Source organism: Theropithecus gelada, chromosome 13 (assembly GCF_003255815.1).
Source record: "Theropithecus gelada isolate Dixy chromosome 13, Tgel_1.0, whole genome shotgun sequence".
NCBI classification, from domain to species: domain Eukaryota; kingdom Metazoa; phylum Chordata; class Mammalia; order Primates; family Cercopithecidae; genus Theropithecus; species Theropithecus gelada.
The window spans coordinates 67,255,715-67,269,700 of NC_037681.1; positions in this window are offsets into that span (position 1 = coordinate 67,255,715).

A 13,986-nucleotide genomic window follows, 5' to 3' on the forward strand; every position below is an offset into this window, starting at 1 on the left:
ATTTTAGGGTTGTTTTTGTCTTTTACCTAATGTAAATCTATCATTACACTGAATGGTTTAATTTCTTCTTACCTGTCTTTAATATATAAATAATCATGCCCTTAATCCTACCTAACATTTTATTTCCTTTAATTTACAAAGGGTGAATTATTTTAAATTTATTGTGGTTTTCTTAACCCTTTAAGTCATTTTTTAAAATTGAACTTGAATACTTAATTTTTTGTTGTTGTTGTTGTTTTGTTTTTGTTTTTTTTGAGAGGGAGTCTTGCTCTGTCGCCCAGGCTGGAGTGCAATGGTGCTATCTCGGCTCACTGCAAGCTCCGCCTCCCGGGTTCACGCCATTCTCCTGCCTCAGCCTCCCGAGTAACTGGGACTACAGGCGCCCGCCACCACGCCCGGCTAATGTTTTGTATTTTTAGTAGAGACGGGGTTTCACCGTGTTAGCCAGGATGATCTCTATCTCCTTACCTCGTGATCTGCCCACCTTGGCCTCCCAGTGTGCTGGGATTACAGGCGTGAGCCACCGTGCCAGGCCGAACTTGAATACTTTAAAGCTTTGCACCTAATTTAAAAAGTATTTTTAAGTATCCTTGGGTGTAATTGCAACAGCATTAAATTTTAATGGCACTAAAGGAATAGAGAAATATTTGGGTATAGTAATTCCAACACTGAATGATATAAATTTACAAATTGTGTCTTTAAAATATTGTGTTAACTTTTAGCAATTTCTTTCCCAATGATGAGAACAGAACTGAAAGGCTAAAATTAATTTCTAGAATTTAGCTATGCTAAGTTTCTCAATCCTTCAAACCGATAATTTGAGAGGCCGTATAGTTTATTGGTGATATAAGCAAAATAAATATAAGGGCCTACATTTGGTCTATAAACAATTCTGTCAGAGGCTGGGCAATGTACTTACAATAATCCTGGGGGAAAGCTGCCACAGTAGTTTCCCGATCACCAAACGAGCCACATGTAACTTGATGCAACAGGCAGATTATTGTGTAATATAGAAGATTTAACTGAGCTGCCTGGGTCTCATCCTGTACTTTTTTATTTTTTATTTTTATGTTTATGTTTATTTTTTGAGATGGAGTCTTGCTCTGTCGTCCAGTCTGGAGTCCAGTGGTGTGATCTTGGCTCACTTGCAACCTCTGCCTCCCAGGTTCAAGAGATTCTTCCACCTCAGCCTCCCTAGTAATTGGGATTACAGGCACGCACCACCATGCCCGGCTAATTTTCGTATTTTTAATAGAAATGGGGTTTCACTATGTTGGCCAGGCTGGTCTCGAACTCCTGACCTCAGGTGATCCGCCCACCTTGGCCTCCCAAAGTGCTGGGATTACAGGTGTGAGCCACTGTGCCAGCCTTTATATTGTCTTGGATACCTGGCTTAGAGGGATTAGATAACTTGTCCAAGGCCATAGAGAGAATATTGGAGCTAGATTTCAAACACTGGTCTGAGACCAGAGCCTAAGCGCTGATCGATTATACTTTGCTCTTTGGATTCTAATTTTGTCAACCAAATTAACATTTCTTTCAATGCTTTGTTCTCTTTTATTGTATTCCAAAACAATCGGCTATACATAACTGATAAAAATGGATTCTAAACCATTGGTAAAAGAGTTGAAAGAACTGGCCACTAGAATCTCCTTCATTCATCTTCTCCAGTTTATTTGGGGAGTGCCCCTGCCGATTTCTCCAACTTTAATCTAGTACAACTATCCCCCTTACTCGCCACTCTCCTGACACGCTGGCCGTCTTTCAAAGCTCCCTTATTGCAATATCTTTCCCACCTCTGGGCTTTTGCACACGCTACCCCTCCTGAAACTGTCCTCTTCCCACTGTTCCTTATAGCAAGGTAGATTCCTTGCATTCTTTACACCTGAGCTTAAGTGCCTCCTCCTCAGAGAGACCTGCTCATGCTATTTAAAGGAGATTGCCCCCCCTCCCCCGCATTCTCTTATCTCTGCCCTGCCTCTGTTTTCTTTATCGTCTGTATTACAAAAAACTTGCGCATATGTTATTTATTTGGGCTTTTGGGTCTTGACTGTCCCTCTTGAGAAACTGAGAACAGAGACCATATCTATCATTTGCTGTTTTCGATCCTCAGTGCCTAGTATAGTGCTTAATACAGAGCAGGTATTTATTAGGTTGGTGCAATGTTGCAGTTTTCGCCATTCTAATGTCAAAAACCACAATTTTGCACCAACCCAATATTTGTTAAATGAACGAATAATTAATTCATTTGTATTTATTTCTCCTGTCTACCCACAAAAAAGTCATGAAACCCTTATTGCTTGTCCTTCTAAAATCTAGATTGCTTCACATATTTCCACAATCTCCCACTTATTCTATGAAAAATAAGATTAATCTGACATGAATTATTCTTGGTAAACTCATGCTGGTTCTTGGAGATTACACTTTTTCCCCTAAATACTCACAGGCCCTACCTTTAATCATCCATCCCAGAATGCTGTCCAGGATGATGTCAAGTTCATCAGTCTGCAGGTTGTGGGACCACCTGACTCCCCTTGTTTAAAGATGAGAATCGCCTCTCTCTGGTCTTCTAGCCTGCCTTTCATTTGCCTCAGCACCTCTGATGACAACCAGCAGAGACTTAATCTGGAGACTGTTAGTTCTCTAGAAGAAATTAATCCAGGCCAGGACATTGTAACATTTATAGTAACTATGTTTTTTTTCTAGAATCCCCTCACCCATTCAGACCATTGATTCCTTCTTGCCAGCTTTTCTGCCTTTTTCCAGAAAAAGTGGAAGTGTAATAGGAATTGGATCGCCGAGCTTTCCATCATTTATCAACATTATATCATTTACCATTTCCTTGATAGTCTGTCTCAGACATAACTAAAACCGTGTGTGTGTGTGTGTGTGTGTGTTTGTAATCAAAATACTTTCCAAAGGTAATAAGATCAGATATCTTTATAAGTGCTTTTTAAAATGTGCCACGGCTGTCTAGCAAAAACAGGTAATTCTCAAATAGTTCCTCCTGAAAAGTCTGCATTTTAAGATAAAATACACTTTTGTAGCTGCTATAAGTACAATTAGATATTTAAAAGAATGCAGAGTGGCATTTTTCACTAAAGTTAGAAAATTGAAAATTTGCCACATCTGAAACTTTAGAAAGTGTTTAGGAGTAGGCCGGGCACAGTGCCTCACGCCTGTAATCCCAGGATTTTGGGAGGCCAAGGCAGGTGGATCACCTGAGGTCAGGAGTTCAAGATCAGCTTGGCCAACATGGTAAAACCCCGTCTCTACTAAAAATACAAAAATTAGCTGGACGTGGTGGTGGGCGCCCGTAATCCCAGCTACTCGGGGGTCTGAGGGAGGAGAATTGCTTGAACCTGGGAGGCAGAGGCTGCTGTCAGCCGAGATTGCGCCACTGCACTCCAGCCTGGATTAGATGAGTGAGACCCTGTCTCAAAAAAAAAAAAAAAAGAAAGAAAGAAAAAGAAAAGAAAGTGTTTAGGAGGAGATTTCATATGAAAAAAAAAAAAATCTAGATTGTGTTCTCTACCTGAGTATCCAGAATACAGGGCCCGATGAGTGATAAAATTAAATGGACAAATCTGTTTTTCCTTCTTCACCTGTTTCCTCAATCTTGTTTTCACACTCAAATATTTTTCTCCTTTATACATTAAGAGATTTTTTATTTATACATATTCTTTTTCAAATTTCTTTGGGTAATTTTTTTGTGAATTCCAACACAAAGGGGTGTGTGTATTATAAATACAAAAATAAAAAGTGATTGCTTTTATACTAGCATCTTAAAACCATTTAGAACTTCAGTAAAACCATGAAAAAGTGCTGCTTTGGAAATGGAGAAATACTCGAAAGTGTGGTGTGATGTTTTCAAGTGGATTGTGATTACAGTCTCAATTTGCTGATCTTGACCTCTAGTGGACAGGTGCAGGCTTACTCTATTCAACCTTAATAAATGAGGCTCAAGGGAACCCTACGTTCACATCTGAATGGATGAAATGTAGGTATGGGTACTGTGTCCTCTCTTGCAGTATGGGCACAAAACTGTCTTTAGAAAAGAGACAAGTAGATAACTAACATGTTGGTCTTCCTGTGATGAATGGAGAAGTCTGCATAATACAGAACAAATGAATGCTGGAAAACACTAAGGCTTATCTAATTAGAGGTAACTGTATCTGTGAAACTACAGGTCCTAAGTTATACTGAAAGTCGTTTATTTTTTAATGAAAAACAATGCCCTTGAATAAACATTGGATGAAGTTTTATGAGATCTTTGGGAGTCGAGATATGGTGGGGTTTGGCAAATTGTGCCAACTCAAGGTTTGGGGGCTGTCACTCCATCATCTTGGTCAGATCACAGTTTCCAATGACCTTTGTGTCTTCCTCTCATGAAGAAAACAACACCTGCCTACACCAGTGAATTCTATTTGGAAATCATCTCAGATAAGAAATGACAGATAAAGTACCAGTGATTAGTTTTCAGAACTGTGGCACTTGGGAAGGATGGACATTTTGTAACATATGTATATTAATATAAGACAGAGCAGATTTACTTAAAATAATTTTTGAGCTGAGAAGCTGTTCTTTCGGTAACATTTTTCTTCTGAAGAGCTCAGATTTCTTCCGTAGCTGTGGAACTGCTATCAGACTGCCTGGCTTGTGCTCAGCCCAGCTACTTATTAACTGGTGGGTTTCTTAACTCTTCCCAGGCGTGGATTCTTCATCACCTACCTCATCGTGGTGTGGAAATGTAAACTGAATAATCTTTGAGAGATATGTAGCCCAGGGCCTGGCATAGCATATGTGCTTGGTAAATGTTGTCATCATTTTCTTTGTGTTTACATCCATCTATGCATGCTAGTCCATTTGTGGAAATGCAGTCCTGGAATCCAGGGGTCCTGATCAAAATTGCAGTCTTTCTTTTTTCTGCCTAAGGCTTGGCTAAAATGTAAATTCAGCTGGTAATTCTCCTATATACTGTTGGTTTACTGTGGAGTTTTATTGAAGGACAGAGGCAAAATGTTGAAACATTATCTCCAAATCTTCATAGAAAAAAAAATCTATAAAACATCTTGCTCAGAAAATTACTAGGAAGCATGTAGTATAAAAGCAAACCATAATTCTATTCAAATTTTTATTTTAATACTCATAAATGTTTTAGTTTTCCATCAAGTGAAAGAATTTATCTTTGGAATCAATAGAAATATAGTCATTATAAATTTAGTTTATGCTTTCACATCCTGGTAGAAATGTAGCAATACACATAAAAATGAAAGTTTCATTAATTTTTTTCTCCAAATGCACCATCCTATTTTGTAACCTTGGCTATGAGTATAGGACCAGGAAGCATACACACACACACACACACACACACACACACACACACACACACACGACATGACCTGGGACATGGCTACAGTAGCCATAAGAGCTCTTTTACCATCTTCTCCCACTAATGCTAATCATCACAAGTGTGTCATCTGTGGGAAATCTACATTGTCTTCAGCTGCTGCCTAAGACTTTGAAAACCACTGTGCTTCCTTTTACGACAGAAATTTCTGGGAAGATTCCCAAGTGTCCCTTTCATCTAATTTCTGCTGGTCCCTCCTTCCTTTTACACACTTGCTAGTTGTTCCTGGGAGCTCCTTGAAGGCAGGGACCTTACCATCCTGGCCCTTGCTGCATCCTGAGAGCCCAGCGCAGTGCTTGGCTTATGGTAGGCCCTCAGTAAATATTTGTTGAAAAATGAATTAATTTTCAAAAATATTTAATTGTCTACTGTATAAATATTTCAAAAGCATAAAACATGGTCTTTTGCCCTAAAACTAAATGGCTTCAATTCAGAAGAATTGAAAGAATAATATTGTCTGCTAGTTTTACCTTGCCTTATGTCGAAAAGTTTAATTAAAAGTAGCGCTTTGGCCGGGTGTGCTGGCTCACACCTATAATCCCAGCACTTCGGGAGGCCAAGGTGGTCAAATCACTTGAGGTCAGGAGTTCAAGACCAGCCTGGCCAACATAGCAAAACCCTGTCTCTACAAAAAATACAAAAATTAGCCGGGCATTGTGGTGCACACCTGTAGTCCCAGCTACTTGGGAGGCTGAGGTGGGAGAATTGCTTGAACCTGGGAGGTGGAAGTTGCAGTGAGCCAAGATCGCACCACTGCACTCCAGCCCGGGTGACAAAGTGACACTCTGACTCAAAAACAAAAAAAGGCCGGGTGGGGTGACTCACGCCTGTAATCCCAGCACTTTGGGAGGCCTAGGTGGGCGGATTACCTGAGATCAGGAGTTCAAGACCAGCCTGGTGAAACCCCACCTCTACTAAAAATACAAAAAGTAGCCAGGCATAGTGGTGTACACCTGTAGTCCCAGCCACTTGGGAGGCTGAGGCAGGACAATCCCTTGAACCCAGGAGGCAGAGGTTGCAGAGAGCTGAGATCGTGCCCCTGCACTCCAGCCTGGGTGACAGACTGAGACTCCATCTCAAAAACAACAACAACAAAAAAGAAAACCAATGTCATGTGAGTTACATAATCAAATCAGAAAAATTTTGAGGAAAGAAGTAAATGATCTTAATCCCTTTATCTCTGATTCTCTGGCTCTTTGGGTGGCTAGTTCTTTTCGGTTTAAAAACTTTATGTAGTCTTTGATTCTGTGGTAATTTTATTCTGCTATCGAATGAAAGGATAAAATCTAATGGCCCAAAATATACTTAATTTGCATTTTTTGGTTAAATATATTAAGTGGCTAAAAAAATATCATCCATCTGGAATTTCTGAACCTCACATCTCTGGAAAAGGATATCTCATGCTCACCACCTCTATGTCCAGTAAATGACTCCTCCCAGAAAGAACTTGAAAGCTCTGCTCTAGTCCCCACCAGTTGTAGCAAGAAACACATTAAGGTGTGGTAGGTATGTGGTCTTTGGCCTGTGCCTTTTTTCTCTTGTCTCTTTCTGGAATTAGGTGGACTCACTTCTTTCCTCTAACTGATACACACCTCAAGTTACTTGAGCCCACTTCTCAACGTACCCTAGGTTCCCCTCAGTTTACAGCAGTGCTTCTCAAACTCTTTGGTTTCAAGACCCCATTACATGCCATAAAATTATTGATGACCCCAAAACGCTTTTATTTGTGGATTTACCTACCAATATTTACCATATTAAAAATTAAAACACAAATTAGAAATATTTATTTGGTTATAAATAACAATAAGCCCAACATACATTAACATAAATAACATGTTTTTGGAAAATAACCATTTTGTAAAACAAATGAGAAAAACAGCATTGTTTTAATCTTTGCACATCTCTTTAATATCTGGCTTAGGCTGGGCACAGTGGCCCATTCCCGTAATCCCAGCACTTTGGGAAGCTGAAATGGGAGGATCACTGGAGCTCAGAAGTTGGAAACCAGCCTGGGCAACATGGCAAGACCCAGTCTCTACAAAAAATTAAAAAATTAGCTGGGCATGGTGGCATGAGGCTGTAGTCCCAGCTGCTACTTAGGAGGCTAAAGTGGGAGAATCGCTTGAGCCTGGGAGGTTGAGGCTGCAGTGAGCCATGACTGCACCACTGCACTCCAGCCTGGGCAACAGAGACCCTGTCTCTCTCACACACACGCAGGCGCACACACACACACACACACACACACACACACACATATATCTGGCTCAATAGAAGACAGCTGGATATTCTTATCTGCCTCTGCATTCAATTTGTTCCAATACATTACTTTGGTTAAAGAATATGAAGAAAATCTGGCTTCACATAGATATGTAGTTGGAAAATGAGAGGCGTATTTTGATAGCCTTTTCAAATAATTGTGGGTATTCTTTCAAATAATTGTGTGATATTAGAGCAAAACTTGACAAATCATAGTTTCTTAAAGGCTGGTTGCAAAGTAGAATCTGAAACCCGATCAGTGAACTGTGAAAATGTATTACATTAAAATGCACTGATCTATCTTGTTCTCGGAGTGGATTTTGTAGCATCAGGCATTGCATTGGTCATTTGGAAAATACTGATTCACTGAGTCACACAATTCTTCCAAATTTTTAGTCATTTCAGTATACAATATTTTTAAGTCCTATTTAATAATAGCACCGCCGATCTCATCCTTAAGTACTGGGAAACTCATAATATTGGATACAAATTTCCCCCAAATTCCAATTTTTGGTTGAAAACTCAAATTTTATCATTAGCAACAAATACTGTCAGTTGTTTTTCTTGACATGGAGTGGCTGGAGTGCAGTAGCACGATCAGCTCAGTCTCCTGAGTAGCCGGGACTACAGGTGTGCGCCACCAAGCCCGGTTAATTTTTTAAATTTTTTGTAGAGACAGAGTCTCGCCATGTTGCCCACGTTGGTCTCAAACTCCTGGCCTCAAGCAGTCCTCCAGCCTTGGCCTCCCAAAGTGCTGGGTTTACAGGCATGAGCCACCATGCCTGGCCCCAGGATATTCTTGAGTGAAGCTGACTTTCTTTTGCTTTTGCCAGGCCATAGCAGTAAACAGTCAGTTAACTCCTAGTACACTGATTTCATTGATGCTAAGGCATGACTTTTGCTGATAATTGCTTTTGCACCGTCCATGCACATTTCAACGCAGTTGTATCAGAATAAACCATAAGATTCCGACAGTTATTCAACACTTTGTCTATTTCAGCACATGTGTGTTTGTTGCCAAGCATTTATGTAATAAAATATCTTCAATCATTAATTGGGGCCAATAAGAACAAAAATAAGAAAAATAACAAATACAGTTATATCTGTAGATGTGTCCGTTTTTAAAGCACAAGTGCAATTCTGCAGATGATATATTAGTCTTCATGTTTATAGTGAAATCCGAAATTTGACGAGTTACCGTGTTTTGGGGAAGTGGCACTGGTTTCTTTTACTAACTTGTCCTTCAGCAGGCATTGAGCAACGTCAGCTGTGCAAGGCTTTGTCATTCAGCTAGTATATGTACTTTTCCAGCCAATGCAATATGATAACTCACCCTGTAGGATGCTTTGGTGTCTTTTTCATTTCTAGTTTGAAAACCTGAAGAAATATTTAGCTTTTAAAAAGCTCATATTTTGTACATTAAAAATATTTATTTTCCTTTATACTCTTATCAGTCTCAAAATGACAATTTGAAATTGTTTTGTTGCATAAGACACAATAAGGGGAATTATTAGTAAACATAAAGGGAGGGGAAGATATCTTTCATTGTGTTTTCATTTCTTCCTCCAGTTTTTTTTTGAAGTTGATCTACCCTTCCATGAGTCAGGGAACTCTGATATTTCAGGTTCAGGTACGTCAGCATCTGACATGTAGGTGCTACATGTGGTAATTGAGAAAGCAAGCCAATGATCTATCCTTAACGGTAAGAAAAATATTCTATAAATAACTTTTCTTTTTATTTTAGAATATTGAACTTTAAAGCAATAACAGTTTTAGATGTTTTTTTTTTTTTTTTTTTTTGAGACGGAGTCTCGCTCTGTCACCCAGGCTGGAGTGCAGTGGCCAGATCTCAGCTCACTGCAAGCTCTGCCTCCCGGGTTTATGCCATTCTCCTGCCTCAGCCTCCCGAGTAGCTGGGACTACAGGCGCCCGCCACCTCGCCCGGCTAGTTTTTTGTATTTTTTAGTAGAGACGGGGTTTCACCGTGTTAGCCAGCATGGTCTCGATCTCCTGACCTCGTGATCCGCCCGTCTCGGCCTCCCAAAGTGCTGGGATTACAGGCTTGAGCCACCGCGCCCGGCCTAGATGATTTTTTTTAACTTTATGAAGTTTTGAAAAAAATTTAAAATGTTGCAAAACAACACAGTATATTATTTGTTGTTGAGTTTTCAAATAGATGCAAGGGAAATTTGGGATTTTGAAACAACAATACATTGGACAATATGAGGTTACAGAAATTATAGCAGGTATAATGAAAGATAGATACTGCAGTCAAAGTATTAAGAATAAACTGAGTTAATCTCCAAAAATGTACATATATATATTCTAAATCTACCACCTTAGAAAATTCTAAAAAACACAAGAATACGAAAAGCACTTGTTGCCAGACAGAACAAAGCATCCTAGGTCGTGTAGCCTCTGGAAGCTCTACCATATTATTAAGAAAGGATGAAAGCAAGAAAAACAAATGATGTCTTCATATTATTGTAGAATAGTTTTGAACTCACAGTCCTCCTGAAGAGATCTTAGCGCCCCCTGGAGTCCCCAGACTACGTCTGATGAATCACTGGTTTAGGGAGCCATCAGTTTTTTTTTTTTTTTTTTGTTTTAATTTATTTATTATTATTATACTGTAAGTTGTAGGGTACATGTGCATAACGTGCAGGTTTGTTACATATGTATACTTGTGCCTTGTTGGTGTGCTGCACCCATCAACTCGTCATTTACATCAGGTATAACTCCCAATGCAATCCCTCCCCCCGCCCCCCTCCCCATGATAGGCCCCGGTGTGTGATGTTCCCCTTCCCGAGTCCAAGTGATCTCATTGTTCAGTTCCCACCTATGAGTGAGAACATGCGGTGTTTGGTTTTCTGTTCTTGTGATAGTTTGCTAAGAATGATGGATTCCAGCTGCATCCATGTCCCTACAAAGGACACAAACTCATCCTTTTTTATGGCTGCATAGTATTCCATGGTGTATATATGCCACATTTTCTTAATCCAATCTGTCACTGATGGACATTTGGGTTGATTCCAAGTCTTTGCTATTGTGAATAGTGCTGCAATAAACATACGTGTGCATGTGTCTTTATAGCAGCATAATTTATAATCCTTTGGGTATATCCCCAGTAATGGGATGGCTGGGTCATATGGTACATCTAGTTCTAGATCCTTGAGGAATCGCCATACTGTTTTCCATAATGGTTGAACTAGTTTACAATCCCACCAACAGTGTAAAAGTGTTCCTATTTCTCCACATCCTCTCCAGCACCTGTTGTTTCCTGACTTTTTAATGATCGCCATTCTAACTGGTGTGAGATGGTATCTCATTGTGGTTTTGATTTGCATTTCTCTGATGGCCAGTGATGATGAGCATTTTTTCATGTGTTTGTTGGCTGTATGAATGTCTTCTTTTGAGAAATGTCTATTCATATCCTTTGCCCACTTTTTGATGGGGTTGTTTGTTTTTTTTCTCTTGTAAATTTGTTGGAGTTCTTTGTAGGTTCTGGATATTAGCCCTTTGTCAGATGAGTAGATTGCAAAAATTTTCTCCCATTCTGTAGGTTGCCTGTTCACTCTGATGGTAGTTTCTTTTGCTGTGCAGAAGCTCTTTAGTTTAATGAGATCCCATTTGTCAATTTTGGCTTTTGCTGCCGTTGCTTTTGGTGTTTTAGACATGAAGTCTTTGCCCATGCCTATGTCCTGAATGGTACTACCTAGGTTTTCCTCTAGGATTTTTATGGTATTAGGTCTAACATTTAAGTCTCTAATCCATCTTGAATTAATTTTCGTATAAGGAGTAAGGAAAGGATCCAGTTTCAGCTTTCTACTTATGGCTAGCCAATTTTCCCAGCACCATTTATTAAATAGGGAATCCTTTCCCCATTTCTTGTTTCTCTCAGGTTTGTCAAAGATCAGATGGCTGTAGATGTGTGGTATTATTTCTGAGGACTCTGTTCTGTTCCATTGGTCTATATCTCTGTTTTGGTACCAGTACCATGCTGTTTTGGTTACTGTAGCCTTGTAGTATAGTTTGAAGTCAGGTAGCGTGATGCCTCCAGCTTTGTTCTTTTGACTTAGGATTGTCTTGGAGATGCGGGCTCTTTTTTTGGTTCCATATGAACTTTAAAGCAGTTTTTTCCAATTCTGTGAAGAAACTCATTGGTAGCTTGATGGGGATGGCATTGAATCTATAAATTACCTTGGGCAGTATGGCCATTTTCACGATATTGATTCTTCCTATCCATGAGCATGGTATGTTCTTCCATTTGTTTGTGTCCTCTTTTATTTCACTGAGCAGTGGTTTGTAGTTCTCCTTGAAGAGGTCCTTTACATCCCTTGTAAGTTGGATTCCTAAGTATTTTATTCTCTTTGAAGCAATTGTGAATGAAAGTTCATTCATGATTTGGCTCTCTGTTTGTCTGTTACTAGTGTATAAGAATGCTTGTGATTTTTGCACATTAATTTTGTATCCTGAGACTTTGCTGAAGTTGCTTATCAGCTTAAGGAGATTTTGGGCTGAGACAATGGGGTTTTCTAAATATACAATCATGTCATCTGCAAAGAGGGACAATTTGACTTCTTCTTTTCCTAACTGAATACCCTTGATTTCTTTCTCTTGCCTGATTGCCCTAGCCAGAACTTCCAACACTATGTTGAATAGGAGTGGTGAGAGAGGGCATCCCTGTCTTGTGCCAGTTTTCAAAGGGAATTTTTCCAGTTTTTGCCCATTCAGTATGATATTGGCTGTGGGTTTGTCATAAATAGCTCTTATTATTTTGAGGTACGTTCCATCAATACCGAATTTATTGAGCGTTTTTAGCATGAAGGGCTGTTGAATTTTGTCAAAAGCCTTTTCTGCATCTATTGAAATAATCATGTGGTTCTTGTCTTTGGTTCTGTTTATATGCTGGATTATGTTTATTGATTTGCGAATGTTGAACCAGCCTTGCATCCCAGGGATGAAGCCCACTTGATCATGGTGGATAAGCTTTTTGATGTGTTGCTGAATCCGGTTTGCCAGTATTTTATTGAGGATTTTTGCATCGATGTTCATCAGGGATATTGGTCTAAAATTCTCTTTTTTTGTTGTATCTCTGCCAGGCTTTGGTATCGGGATGATGTTGGCCTCATAAAATGAGTTAGGGAGGATTCCCTCTTTTTCTATTGATTGGAATAGTTTCAGAAGGAATGGTACCAACTCCTCCTTGTACCTCTGGTAGAATTCAGCTGTGAATCCATCTGGTCCTGGACTTTTTTTGGTTGGTAGGCTATTAATTGTTGCCTCAATTTCAGAGCCTGCTATTGGTCTATTCAGGGATTCAACTTCTTCCTGGTTTAGTCTTGGAAGAGTGTAAGTGTCCAGGAAATTATCCATTTCTTCTAGATTTTCCAGTTTATTTGCATAGAGGTGTTTATAGTATTCTCTGATGGTAGTTTGTATTTCTGTGGGGTCGGTGGTGATATCCCCTTTTTCATTTTTAATTGCGTCGATTTGATTCTTCTCTCTTTTCTTCTTTATTAGTCTTGCTAGTGGTCTGTCAATTTTGTTGATCTTTTCAAAAAACCAACTCCTGGATTCATTGATTTTTTGGAGGGTTTTTTGTGTCTCTATCTCCTTCAGTTCTGCTCTGATCTTAGTTATTTCTAGCCTTCTGCTAACTTTCGAATGTGTTTGCTCTTGCTTCTCTAGTTCTTTTAATTGCGATGTTAGAGTGTCAATTTTAGATCTTTCCTGCTTTCTCTTGTGGGCATTTAGTGCTATAAATTTCCCTCTACACACTGCTTTAAATGTGTCCCAGAGATTCTGGTATGTTGTATCTTTGTTCTCATTGGTTTCAAAGAACATCTTTATTTCTGCCTTCATTTCGTTATGTACCCAGTAGTCATTCAGGAGCAGGTTGTTCAGTTTCCATGTAGTGGAGCGGTTTTGATTGAGTTTCTTAGTCCTGAGTTCTAGTTTGATTGCACTGTGGTCTGAGAGACAGTTTGTTATAATTTCTGTTCTTGTACATTTGCTGAGGAGTGCTTTACTTCCAATTACGTGGTCAATTTTGGAATAAGTACGATGTGGTGCTGAGAAGAATGTATATTCTGTTGATTTGGGGTGGAGAGTTCTATAGATGTCTATTAGGTCTGCTTGCTGCAGAGATGAGTTCAATTCCTGGATATCCTTGTTAACTTTCTGTCTCGTTGATCTGTCTAATGTTGACAATGGAGTGTTGAAGTCTCCCATTATTATTGTATGGGAGTCTAAGTCTCTTTGTAAGTCTCTAAGGACTTGCTTTATGAATCTGGGTGCTCCTGTATTGGGTGCATATA